We start from the raw sequence: 10,167 nt of genomic DNA on the forward strand, positions 1-10,167 counted from the left end.
CTCATAATCATTAGGTGCTACCAATGACATTAGTAGATATAACCATTCTGATTATTGCTCTGGTCCTACCACTCATTATAGTAACTAAATTTACTTTGTCTCAGAAGTTAAGTCCTACCACTTGACTACCACTTCAGGATCCTATTATCCTCACTAGAATTAAAGGTCCCTTTTCCACGATAATTATTAAAAAATAATGTATTCTTTTAGCACCATCATAATTATGATTTTCAATCATGTCTTAACCCAATAATTTAAAGCTTTAAGCTTATAAATTCAGAATTTTCCAGTCTCTTTATTATTATTCCTACCAGTACAATCAATTGTAGTAGCCACTTGGTTTCCCAAAGACTACCCTCAATAAATATCCTATGCCAGGCAAAAAATAAATGAAAAAAAGTAAGTACATATTTTGCCAGTGTATGTCCTGAACTACCACTATCAGTTATCAATTCCTTTAAAGTAAGTAGGCCAGATTCCCATCTTGGAGAGTTTGTTTCCCAGAACTGCTTCTGGTATAAAATGCTTTATCAGTCAGGGTTGAGTGAGAAAAACAGAAACCCACTCTAGAAAAGATTATTAGGTGCCTACGAAACCTAATTATAGAGCTAGGTTTTCATAAAGCCACTGGAAGGGCTGGAAGAGAGAAAGTCAAGGAAGTTCATAATTTGTTTACAAATTAATGGCCAATTTGTGGAAAATAGGACATTACTTCTGCAGTCCAGGCCAAGAACTAAAAAACCTACCAGTGACAGAAAAGATGATCAGATATTCTCTTTGCTTGCCTTTATTTCTCATCTTCCTTGTAGTTATGTGAGGCCATGGAAATGTGTGAAACTTGTGCATCATTTCTGGATAATGAAGGAGAAACCCCACATGCAATTCTCTAGTCTCTTAATTTTTATACCATGGTTTTCTAGAGAATACAAGTTTTAGTTTGTGCAGTTAGCAAGAGATAGGAGCTCCACCAGCCTAGATCCTTAAATAACTTTGGGAAGCAGAATATTTGATTAACCTGTGGTGGACATCAAATATTTAAAAGAAAAAAAAATCTCTATTGTGTTAAGCCACTTAGATTTCAGGGTTAATTTGTTGCTGAAGACTAACCTAGGTATGCCAACTAATATGGATGCTATGGTCACAGCTACCTATAGCACTAAAGTAACAGATTTCAGGAGATCTGAAGGTTGCTGCAAACCATATCTGCCAAAACTACTGTATCTGCCTGTTGTTAAAAAAAAAAAAAAAGAGGAAGCCACTTGGTTTCCCAAAGCCTTTGTTTCCCTCTGTCTTCCAAATCACACAAGTGCCTCTCTTTGGCAGATCTAAACTGGGACTCAATTTGTAGGAGATTCTGAGAAATATAGTTTTAAGACTTCTAGACCTTGCATATATGAAGATAACAAAGAAGATGGCAAATCTATGTCATGTTGTGGATAAAAAGAAACCCTTGGTGGGACTGTAAACTCATGTAGCCACTGTGGATAAAGTATGGTATGGATATAACTCAAAAAAATTAAAAACACAACTGCCATATGACCCAGCAATTCCACTTCTGGGTATTTATAAAGAGAAATGAAAACATTAATTTTAAGAGATATATGCACTTCTGTTCAATGCAGCACTATTTACAATAGCCAAACTATGGAACAAATTTTTTAAAATTTTTATGTTAAAGCTATCCTTCCTGTACCAGGTAAGTAGAAGGCATCTATTTATTATCAGAGAAAGGAAATTTAGGGCAGCCAAGGCTGTATAAACAAGCCTTGTTACTCTTTATCACTTTACTACTCTAACCCAAATGCCTTTATATTGTCAATTCTTCATAACTTTATTGTCTCTCTGTCTAAAAGGTGTAAAGCTTCCTGTTTTGGTCAGTTCCTTGAGTCTTATGTCTTTATGCGGGCTCCCATATGTACATATTTATCGTACATACCTAAATAAAACTGTTTTAAATCTTGTTAACCTCTCTTTATTTTTTTTTAAATATATTTTATTGATTTTGTACAGAGAGGAAGGGAGAGAGAAAGAGAGTCAGAAACACGGATGAGAGAGAGTCATCGATCAGCTGCCTCCTGCACACCCCCCACTGGGGATATGCCCGCAACCAAGGTACATGCCCTCGACCAGAATCGAACCCTTCAGTCCATTGAGCCAAACCAGTCTAGGCTGTTAACCTCTCTTTAATTGGAGGCAGTCCCTCAGCCAAGAATCTAGAAGGATAGAAGGAAGATTATTTTTTCTCCCTATAATAAGTCTGAGAAATATGAGCAAATGTCCCAAGGTTTTTATTAAGATAAGCACTTTCCCCCCTCACTTTCCATGCCAATCCTTTGGAGGTAAAGTCTGCAAGAAAAAAAAAAAAACTTTAGTTGAATCAAACATAGCATTAGCAAAGAAATGAGAATTGACATTTTTGTTCATGTTTAGAGCAGCTTCTATTTATGAAAGGCTATTGACTGTTTTATCAACCGGAATCATTGCTGGCATTTAAAAAAAATGACAATTGGAGCAACAGAGTACAAAAATCATCTACTCCAGGCACTTCAGACAGGATGCACAGTAACAATCAGCATTAGGCTGATGTAGTAATACACATTGTAATGATGCAAAATAAGGGGGAAAATAGTATATTTACCTAAAGTAGGTTCAAGGAATTGATGACTAATGTTGAAATTTTAAGGAATAATATAAATAGCCATTTGGTAAACAAAGTAAGTACATTTATTAAGGTTGAGTCTCTTGAATAAAAGTACACATTTTAATATTATTTCCAATAATTCTTTTGCTCACAAAATACATCCATTAGAGTTTCAATCTTCTAAAATTCTCTGGGTTACTAAGCTATAGAAGGACACTGCCTTGAAGAGTTCTTATTGATTTCAAGAAGCACATGAAATATAGTAATTACCTCATGCTGTATGATCATATCTCTCTCTCTCTCTCTCTCTCATAATATTCAGTGTGTGAATAGAAAAAGTTTGTTTTGAGCTGCAAGTTGACATCTAATGTTTTAGGATTTACTACCTCTCAAAAATCTTTAATCTTTAATCTATTTTCTATAATCAAGAGATTGAAAATAATAGTTTTGCTCACGAAGATACCAGATTAGTGTTGTTTTAGGTTCAGTATTAGAAAAAATATGGGAATATTTCATATGAAAGTATTCTTTAGAGAATGAATTCTTTAGAGAAAATTCTTACCTTTCTCTTATTAGAAAAAAAACATTACTTGAGTAGAAAATAATCATTATTCCACCAAAAGTAATTTCTTACATTTGGCTTGTTCTATGTTGAGCTTATACTGTTTTAGTTTCATAGTCAGGTCTTTTCTTTCCTGGTAGTCTTTAATCTGATCAGGGGAAGCCTAAAACACTTGACCTGTATTGGGGAACCTGTCCTGGGGGAGGGATTGTGAAATTTCCAGGACTCTGAGCCTAGGATGAGCCAAGAAATAGCACCCAGAGTGAAACCAAAATGAGAAATTGGGTAATCAAAGAACTAGTCCAAAAGGCAAGATAAGAGAATCCAATTTGGAGTGGAATGGAGTAATTTGAGGCTGACCAATTATTCCTTCAAGGACTACAAACACCGGATATGATATAGAATCACCTGTCTAAAGACATCAGACAGCTGTTAAGTCAAAGAGGACAAGAATGCTAAATTTTTCAAGAGGAGAGAACTCAGCTCTCAGACAATCACATCACTTTTACCTTTGAGGCATATGCAGATTCTAGAAGATTGGAAATCTGATATTTTCTCAGACTGCTATGGGAAAGAAAAACCAGCAGAAATGTTAATGGTCTGGTGTGGCTTTAGAGATGTAATTAAAGGCTTGAGAGACGTCTCAACGTATGTGCCAATTTTCTGAAGCTGTGAGGGCAGGTAAGCAGAAACCCTCTGAAACACAAAGTCACATTTTTTTTCATAGATAGATGTTACTAGGGAAACAAAGACTTGCAAGCTATGTCAGAAGCCTCTGAAAATTAGAGAGAAGTTTTCCCCTGTTTTATAATGCTGAAGAGACAAAGATTAGATCCTGCCCGTAGAGGGAGACCAATAAACATACAAGGCATTTAGTTGAAAACCCTGAAGGACAACACTGTAGTCACAGAAAGAAATCAGAGGTAGCCTTCACCTTACCAAAGTAAAAGTCAGCCTCAACTCAGGTCACTCTTTGATTGGTTTAAGATGATCAATCAGTTCCAATTCAATCTGCCTAGTAAAGGAAATGATAAATCCACTATGAAGGGGGGGGAAAGTCATTTGGAGTTGCATGATTTTTATACACCATGACCTGCATTCAATAAAAAAAAAAATTATAGACATACTGTGAGTCACCTCAATGAAAACCTCAAAAAACAAACAAACAAACAAACAAAAACATTCAATAGAAATAGAACCATAGGTGACAGGGATATTGGAGTTAGCAGACAAGGACTTTAAAATAACTGGTAAATATTTTTAAGAGCAGATAAAATAAACTTTTATATGGAGAAATATTTAGAGAATTATGATGAATGTTCCCTAAACATTTCTATTATCATTCTTCCAGTCCAGGATTAATGGACTGGAAGAATGGTCAATAGAAAATATCCAAACTGAAGCACAGAGAAAATAATAATGAAAAATATAAATAAAAGTGCAAGAGAGATACAGGACACAGTGAAAGGTAGAACACATATAATATGAGCCCTAGAAGGACAAGGAGAATGAGACAGAAGTAATATTTGAAGATATAATGGTCAAGGATTTTACAAATTTGAAGAATGGTATCAATGCACAAATTCATGAAACTCTGCCACAGATTTAAGAAATAACCATAAGCAACACAAATAAAAAGAAAGCCAAACGTAGGCACATCATGATGAAACTGCTGAAAGCCAAATGGCAAGTCAAGGGAGAAAGTCAAGATACATACCAAAGGACCAGAAACCAGGGAATGGCTCTGTAAATAGAGAAAAATAGGATGGCTTACCTGGTTGATCCACTGGGTGGTACACTTGGCAGCGTATTTCTGAGTTGGAGGTGAAAGCCCTTAGGAATACAGAAACAGTATAACCTTGAACTTCATTTTTAGTTCACTTGTGTTAAGAAGCCTAAAAAATGATAAAATCCCAAGCATTTTTTTCACTAATTAATTTGAGCCCCAACCAGCTTTTTCTCTATATAGGATAGCCAATAAATTAAATTTTATAATTTGTTATTTACAGTGGTAAGTTTCAGGAAGGGTTTGCTTGTTGCTGGGTATCCTGAATCTGTAAGGACTACTATCCCTGACTTTCTCAGCCAGGAGCTCAGCCTTGGAAAAACTGAATTAAAGAAGAGAAGATCCAGAGAGTATATCAATATTACATAAGGGCACTTTTTCTCCTCACTTTTTATAAGAGTTCATCAGAAATTCAGTTAAGGGATGATGAAAAGAGCACCAGTAATTGTACGTTGAGTGACTTTCCATGTATATTTGTGCTTCTGAATAACAGTCATTCTCTATGTTGGTGCAAATGAATTATGCAGAAATACAAGTAAAATGTAGGCTCCAATTCAATAGCTCTGGGATGGGACCTTGTGTTCTGCATTTCTAACAAACTCCTGAGGGATGCTGGAAACTGCTGGTCCACCGATTCTTTTGAGAAGCAAAAGTTTAGGTTCACCCCAAATCACCTAAAATATTAGCCACTCTGGCTATTACCTGTGAGCTGCTTTACAACAAAGGGTCTTCAATTAACCTAAGAAGAGAGAGAGAGGTGTGCCAAGTGGTAGCACTTTTGAAGTGTTTGCTAAAGTATCTGTTGAGCTCTAAGGACTGTAGCTGCAGAAAATGTTGATGAATGTTCCCTAAAAGAAACAGTTCCATGGCCAAATAAGTTTAAGAAGCATTTGTCTACATTCTTCCTCCCCTGGGAAATTCACAGCTCACATTTGCATTTTAACGATTCTGAAACACCTGCAGTAGGGAAACGTGTTTAACCTGATAATTCATTTATTTAACTATTAACATTCCTAGGAACTGGTGTCCCATGGAGCAAGTTTTGGGAAACGCAACCATACAGAGCAGTAGTTTTCCAGCTTCGGTGTATATTGAATTAGCTGGAGAGCTTCTAGAGAACACAGATGACAGAACTTGTGGGAGTAGGATAGGCCCTAGCCCTTAGTATTTTCACCCAGTTTCCCAAATGATTATGATGGCCATAAAGGTTTGAGAATCACTGCTATTAGGTAATCTCAGATGAGTTTCTGTTACTATCTGGGGAGGCAAGGTTGTCTCTTAGCTCAGCTTCCTTCTTGCAGAAACCTATGTTGTCCTTGAGAGGACCAGCATCAGCTACAGACTGCCTTCATTTAAGAAATAACTTTCAAGCCAAATAAGGCTCCCTAAAATTCCTCTGTATATTCTACATACTGCAGGGATTCCTCCATGTCTTTTCATTGTAACTTCCCTGTCAACAGTGACTATCCCTTAGCTCTGCTCCAAATCAGAATCCACATGAAGGATTTTCTTTCTAGAATCAATTCATTGATTCACTGAACAAATCTTCATCAATCAGGATTTTGGAAGTATTCAGGGATAAGAGGGACAAGACACTCCTGTGAGACAAGAGGAGGGGACAGACAATAAACAAGTCAATGAATAAATAAGATAACTTCAGATAGTAACCAGTGCTGTGAAGAAAATAAACAGTGTCATGGAAAAGAGAATAACTGAGTTAGGGATTCCATTTAGACTCTTTGGTCCTGGAAGACTGCAAAAGCCCTGGTACCATTCAGGGTAGTGTGGACACCATTCCAAAGAGGAAAATACTGATTGGGATTGGCCTGCATGGTTCAGAAAACCTTGCCAGATACCCCAAATATATCTAGTTAGGAGGCAGTCAAAATCCCTTGTGGCTACTACAGTGACTTGCTCATACACGCCCTTGTGAATATTGGTGAATAGTGTTGGATGACTGGATGATGATCGATGGATGGGTGGGTGGAAGGTTGGATGTGTAGTTAATCCTAGTAATTTTGACAAGATCCATTTGGTGAGATCTTAAACGGAACTTGTCTAAGCTATTGTGCTAGACGGAACATCCACTGTGATGAACATTTCTCTCCTTAACTAGAAGGCAAATGGTGAGATACCCTATACCCAATCCGGAAGCACTGAAGGGATAGGCTAAGTAAAAATACACAAAGCCTCTTTATGCTACAGAGTCAATAGCCACTTATTGTTTAGTTCCAAACTTTGGGAAGGGAATTTTATTTACTGGCCCACATATCCCCAACAGATGCTGTTGCTATTTATTTCTGACATTTCCTTTTCTAAACTATCATATTCAACTAACTCTCTCTTAAGTAAAGACATTTATTAGGTACTGACACCATCAGGCATTGTGCTAAAAACTAAATAGATTATTTCATAATCCTAATTACAGAGAGAGACTATGGATATCCAATTGAGAAAATAAATTGCCCAAGATCACAAGATGAGCAAGTGGCAAAGCCCATGTCTGTCTTCAAGTATGTTAATATCTAGCTGTTTTAACGTAACTATTAGCTGTCCTATAATCCAGCCCCTGCTTTGTTTTCATCTACCTGTATGCACCCTTCCTTACTTTCCCTCCTTAATCTCATATCCATACAAAAAATTGTCATTCTCTAGAGCATTTGAGATCTTGCTTCCCAGCATTTGTCATGGGTTTTGAGTTAAATAAACTCATTAAAATCCTCAAAAAGAATTCTTAAAATTCTATAGTTTCAAAATTCAAAGTGGTTTTTCCCTGACTAACATCAAGGTGTCAGCAGGACTGCGTTTCTTTCTGGAAGTTCTAGGGGAATTGTTTTCTTGCCTTTCCCAGCTCCTAGAGGTTGCCTACTCCCCTCAGCTTGTGTTCCCTCCTCCAAAGGCAACAGTGATAGGTCGAGCCTTTCTCATATTGTGCTACTCTGACCCAGATATTCCTGCCTCTCTCTTCCACATTTAAGGACTCTTATGATTACACTGGGCCCACCCCCCCCCAAAAAAAATCCCAGGATAGTTTCTTCTTTTTTTAGATTGTCTGATTAGAAACCTTAACTCCATCTGGAACCTTAATTACCTTCTTGTTATGTAACCTAACATACTCCCAGGTTTGGGAAATTAGGACATAGACATTCTGTTGGGGATATTATTCTGTCAACCATCACTGGTAATGACTATGCTGAAAAGAATTCTGAGGCCATGTTTATATTCATCAGGAAAGAGAATCATGGCCAATTAGCAATATTTCCCATGGATTCAAAGAAGGGAAGGCCATATATATTCCAACCTACTGTAGATGCAGGCTAAAAGAAGGAGAAATTTCAAAATATCTAGTGAGAGGGGTGACTTGCCAGTCTATATGCTCTAGCACTAGCTGCAAGGGCCCATATAGGGGATTGCTCCAATGATCTGTCTTCTCTTCATTGGCTGGAGCTCCTTGTCTCTTCTTGGCAAGCTGAGCTCCTCCCAGGCTCCAGGTATAACCCTGTCCTTCATGATCTGTCCCCAGGGGCAGGATAGCAACAGGTCTGGTGCTAGGTGCTGGATATATAGTTAGGAGAGGACACAATACTATAGGCAGGGTACAGAGTGGAAACGCTTACCCTCAAAATGGGGAGACAGATGCAAACACATGGCCTCACAAGGTGAAATATTCTTACTTTCCCAGCATCACTGGTCCTGTGCTTTCTACCTCTGTGGCTGTGCTGAGACTGCCCAAAATGTTTTTCTCTCTTCTGTTACCCTCAACATTACTCATTCCTCAAACCCCATTCCCTCATTGGTCTGCCCCTGCTGGAAGAAAATCGACTTCTCATTGTTCTTTCCTTTTTTAATGTACCTGAGGCTACTGATGTTTGCATGTTCCACCAATACTTAAGTGAAGACCCACTCTGTGCAAGGCACTGCACCTGACACTGGGGACATCCTGGGGATAAAAGATACCGATATGGCCCCTTTTCATGGAAATGACAGGCTAGTGGGGAGATATGAGTCGAGGAACCACACCACTGTTAGATCTAAAGGGGCACCTGGGATCATTGTGACAGTGAAAAGGTACATGTATTCTAAGAGTTATGAGGCTGCCTTGGGGAAGTGACAGCTGACCTGAAATCTGAAGACTGAGTAGAAATTAACCAGGTGAGGAAGAAAGAGAAGGGCATTCCAGGCAGAATATCTAGCTGTGTTGGGGGAGAGCACGGGCTGTTAGCGATCCTCAGAAAGGAAGCCAGCGGCTGGAGAGGAGGGGGTCAGTGTGAAGTGGGAGGAGGTGGATGAGGTAGGCAAGCTCTGGGCTCTGTTCTGCCTTCCAGTAACTAACTAACTGTGTGCCCACACATTTGCCCTTAACTCCACTGGGAGCACCTTCATTTAGTCTATACCAGCCCTTTGTGTTTAGGATTATATAAGAAATTTTGGCTATGATGTCAAGTTACAGGCCGACTTAAATAGGGATTAACAAAAAGAGTCCTGTACTCCTGAGAATGCGGGAAATGGCCCCTCTGTCTTGAACAAAGTGGAGCTGAGACATAGAATCGGCTTTCTGTTTCTTTATGATAGATCCGACCAAAGTGAATGCAGTGTTTCTCTACCAACTGAAGTGTCCAAAATGTGTGCATTAAACTCTAACACACTTAGATCTAAAATTTGAGAATTCCTTGGCATACTGGGGTGGCACCACTATAAGCTGGGGTGTATGTGTGTATCTAGAGATGATAGACTGGTGACATTTGTAGTCCCAATTGTAGCTTGCATTAAATAGGTACAATAATGGATAATAAATATTAAACTGAATTTTAGGATGAGAGCCATTGTATCATCAATAAATTCATACATTTAGGACTATTTTCTAGGAATCTGGTTAAGAAAGTGGCTCAATGTTGTACAAAAAGCACTGGCTCAGATGCAGGAAGACAATATTCTGGTTCTCGCCCTTGGTCTGCCTGATGAAGAATCTCCTGGGTCCTGGGCAACTCTTCACACCACTGTCAGCCCCACCTTCCTTATAAAGCATGGTGAAGTCACAAAAAAAGGCAAAAGTTTAGCATACTTAGATCTACCTGAAAAAATGCCTGAGAAAGGCTTGTGTTTGCCTCCCATACCGCACACCATCTCTTACTGAGCCCAGTGTTGCCAAGTTCTCCCCCATTGCTGGACAGAATTGCT

The sequence above is a fragment of the Pipistrellus kuhlii genome, unplaced genomic scaffold (assembly GCF_014108245.1).
Source record: "Pipistrellus kuhlii isolate mPipKuh1 unplaced genomic scaffold, mPipKuh1.p scaffold_m20_p_15, whole genome shotgun sequence".
In the NCBI taxonomy this organism is placed as follows: domain Eukaryota; kingdom Metazoa; phylum Chordata; class Mammalia; order Chiroptera; family Vespertilionidae; genus Pipistrellus; species Pipistrellus kuhlii.